This window comes from Acinonyx jubatus, chromosome X (genome assembly GCF_027475565.1).
Source record: "Acinonyx jubatus isolate Ajub_Pintada_27869175 chromosome X, VMU_Ajub_asm_v1.0, whole genome shotgun sequence".
In the NCBI taxonomy this organism is placed as follows: domain Eukaryota; kingdom Metazoa; phylum Chordata; class Mammalia; order Carnivora; family Felidae; genus Acinonyx; species Acinonyx jubatus.
In genome coordinates, this window is record NC_069389.1 from 72,329,103 (window position 1) to 72,333,261 (window position 4,159).

Consider the following 4,159-nt stretch of genomic DNA (forward strand, 5'->3'; position numbering starts at 1 on the left):
CTTTAGGTCTAAAATGAATCTCTTTTAGCCAGCATATAGATGGGTATTTTTTTTTGTCTACTCTGACATTCCATGTCCTTTGAGTGTTTAGTCCATTTACATTCAGAGTAATTATTGATAGATATGTATTCAGTGCCATTTTATTACTTGTTTTTTGTTGTTGTTGTTTTGGAAGATTTTCTCTGTTCTTTTCTAATCTTTCTCACTTTTAGTCTTTCCAACTCACAGTGTCTTCTGTAATATATTTTGTAGGGCTGGTTTAGTGGTAATTAACTCCAATAGTTTTTGTTTGTCTGGGAAACTCTTTATCTCTCCTATTCTGAATGGTACCCTTGCTGAATAGATTATTCTTGGCTGCAGATTTTTTCCATTCAGCACTTTGAGTATATCATACTACTCCCTTCTGGCTTGCCAAGTTTCTCGTGAGAGATCTGCAGCTACTCTTACATGTCTTTCCTTGTAATTTAAGTCCTTCTTTTGTCTTCCTCCATTGGGGACTTTTTTTTATCACTATATTTTGCAAATTTAATTACAATTGTTATTGGTTTTGGCCTGTTTTTGTTGATTTTGTGGGAGTTCTGTGTACCCCCTTGATTTGGATGTCTGTTTTTTCCCCCAGATTAGAGAAGTTTTCTCTATTATTTCCTCAATGAAATGTTCTGCCCCTTTTTTCTCTCTTCTTCTTCTGGGACTTGTATGATATGAATGTTATTACTTTTGATGGAGTAACTGAGTTCCCTAAGTCTGTTCTCATTTTGCATAATTTCTCTTGTTCTCTTTTGTTCAGCTTCATTATTTTCCATTATTTTATCTTCAATATCTTTTATTTGTTCCTCTTCTTCCTTGTGGTATTTACATGCAGTCTGTTTTGAATCTCAGTTATTGCGTTTTTCATTTTTGATTCTTTTTAACTCTTTTATCTCTGAAGTAAGGGCCTCTCTGAAGTATTTGATTCTTTTCTCAAGCCCAGTGGGTGTTCTTGATAGTTGCTTTAAATTCTCCACCAGGCGTATCAGTTATATCTGGTTTAAATCTCTGTCCATTACTTTTTCTTGTTCTTTCTTTGGGGATGAATTCCTCCATCTTGGCATTTTGTCTAGGCCTGTGTCTTCTTCTGTGTGCTAGAAAATCCTGTTACTTTTTCTACTCCTGAGAGTAATGGCTTTATGAAGAAGAGGTCATATAGTGTCCAGGGTCTGGTGCTTCAGGGAGTGTCTCTGGTGTGTGTTGTGTGCACTCTGCTGTTGTGTTCTGGCTGTTCTACTCTTCCAGGTCAGTGGTCTGAAGAGGATCTCCTTGCCTGCAGTGGGCAGTACTGTGTCTTGGCCAGAGTGTGGTGAGTTTGAAGTAGGTGCACTCTAGTCTGCTTGTAAAATGAGATCTGATACTACTGCCACTAGAAATGAAGCCTTGCAGAACTCTCTGGTCAGTAGAAATGGTGTATGTGAGGGTTTGTGCTGGTCTTTTGGGGGGGGGGTGCCTGCTTGCTGGTCCTAAGGCACACTTGGCTGAGAAAAGCAGTACCAAAAGAGTGCTGGGGGACAGGAGTTGGTGTAACCAGGTTAGGTACACAGAGTCAGCACTGTGCTGTTACTGAGGCTGGCTTATACTGGTAGGTAGTGGTGGGAAATGGTACCCCCAGCCCCTTTGTCCCCAGAAAGGGGTCTCTGTGGTTACTACTGCCAGTGAAGCACTCCCCCTTCAGGGGGAGTGAATAATCCCCCTCCAGGAGAACGTGAGTAATCTTCTCCTGTGCATCCCTGGTGTGTTTCAGATTACCATTTTCATGCTGTCTGTCTCAAGGCTGTTTGCCTGCCGGGAGCAGTGCAGTGCACCTTGGTCTCTATCTCACCCAAGCCTGGTGAAAAAGTCAATAATTTAAGGACGTGCTGTGGTGGAGGTTTGTGCTGTTTTGTTTTGTTTTGTTTTTTTTCTGGAGGAGGGTCTTGTTACCCTGGAACTGATGCAGACCCAATGAAGAGGGGAATTTGTGCCAGAGTGCAGGGTGTGGGACGTGCTCCAAGCAGTCAAGACAGTCAGTGTCTAGGTTAGTGGCCTTCAGCATGTGGTTCTGTCTATGCCAAGAGGTGAAGGAGGGAAATGGTGCCCACTGCCTCCTCTGTCCCCAGAGAGGTGTCTCTGGGAACCCCACCTCTCATAGAGATATGCTCCAAAAAGAGTGAACAATGTCTCCCCTGTGAGCCTTAGGCCCTCCTCAGATAGTGCTGTCTGTCCCCAGGCTGCTTGTCTGCCTTCTTTTCAGGAGTAGGGCAGCACTCCCAGGTCTCTATTCTAGCCAAGCCTGCTGACCTTTAAAACTCCAGTCTTTGAACCCTGCTGGTTGCAAAAACTTACAAAAGTCAGCCCCTCTAGATTTCCCAGCCAATGGCTTGGAGAAGTGTTCTCCTTCTCCTTTCCCCTCTGCACTTCTCTCTTGCCTCTCTCAGTGGCCAGGGCTATCCCCCCCCACCCCCCACCCCCACCCCCCTGCCTCTCTCAGTACCCAGGGCTACTCCCTCCCAAGATCCATTTCTCAGCAGCACCTGTGATCTGTTTCTTCCCCAAACCATGTCTTGCACTTCCTACCTTCTTCTATATGGCCTCTTCTTTCCCTCTAGTTATGCAATTTGTTATTCAATGAGACGAACTTAAGGCCCTCTTACTATGCCACATCTATAACCACTCCTGATCCCATTCGTTACTACTGTTTCTTTATAATTTCTATAAAGCACAGAGCCAAAATTGTGGCCCATAGAAAAGAGATTGCATTTAATTGTTGCTTTGCTATCATTCCTATGTTAATTTAAATGTGTGTCTCTCTCTTTTTTTTTACTTTCCTCCTTTTAATTTCTTTAACTTAGTTATATATTAGGTTTCGTCACCTATTTCATTTTGGTTAATGATGGGGAGGAGAATTATAATGAGTGCTAGGTGAGAAACATAAAAAATAAATAAATAGTACGTATCTGATAATGTTGACGCCCAGAAAATATCTCATTCAACCCATTAAATATTTGCATATTGTCTACTGTTTGCCATTATAATTCTTAATATATTAATCACACTTATTTTAATTTCCTGATTGACTGTGTCATATCTGAGTCTGGTTCTGATAACTTCCTTGTCTCCGTAGATTGTTTTTACTTGCTTTTTGGCATGTTTTGTTACTTTTTGTTAAAGGTGGTACATGTTGTATTGGGTAATAGAAGCTGAGATAATTAGGCCTTTGTTGTAAGGTTTTATAGTAAACTGGCTAAGATTTGGGCTGTGTTTAATATTTGCCAGAGGCTTCAAATTGAATTAATGTCCTTGGTTTTGTCTCCCCTATTGACACTGGACTTCTCTAAGTATTCCTCTTCAGAGACTGCCTTGAAACACTTTCCAGTGCAATCCAATATTATTTTACCAGAATATTTCCAGTATATTGGTTGTGGTGGTAATTTCTGGGAGAGTGGGAACACCATACAACATTATGTTTAAGTTTTAGTCTTTTAGAGAGTCTGCATCTCATGGCTGTGTCCTTTACAAGTGTTTCTTAAGTGGTATACTTCTTCCCACTAACCTCTGAGGTGAGACAGGTAGGTTAGAGGGGGCTAGAATGGAGGAAATGTTCTTCCTTCAGCAGAAATAAATCTTTGGTAAAGTCTTTTCCCATGGAGAGTAGGCCTTTTTTATTGGAAAGAATCCTGGTGTATTTCACAATGACGAATCTTCTCCTCCCCTGCCAGAGCCATGAGCGAATCTTTCCATATCTTCACTGTGAGAACCCAGTGGACTTCATAGAGGCAAACAGCATAAAATTGTGAGATCATCCTGAGAAATATGAGTCCTCAAGAATTCTCACTCTTAGTATAGTCCAAACTTAGCCTCCAGCAATTCATCAAAATTATCATTTAAGTGTTTTCACCAGTTTATGATTCTAGTGGCTTTTGCTCCGTGTATGTAAATGTTACCTATGACTGGTTTTGCCTTCCCAGATTTCAGTCTGACAGTTTCCCCTGCAACCTTACTTTTCTGATAGGTCCAAGGTTGTCAGATTCTTTTAACAATGCTATGTCTTCATAGTTTTTTTCCTCCAAAATCTAGAAATAAGTTCATTTTCTTATTTCAAATCAATGAAATACTCTAGATGAAACAAGTAATTCATTTGCCTATGACC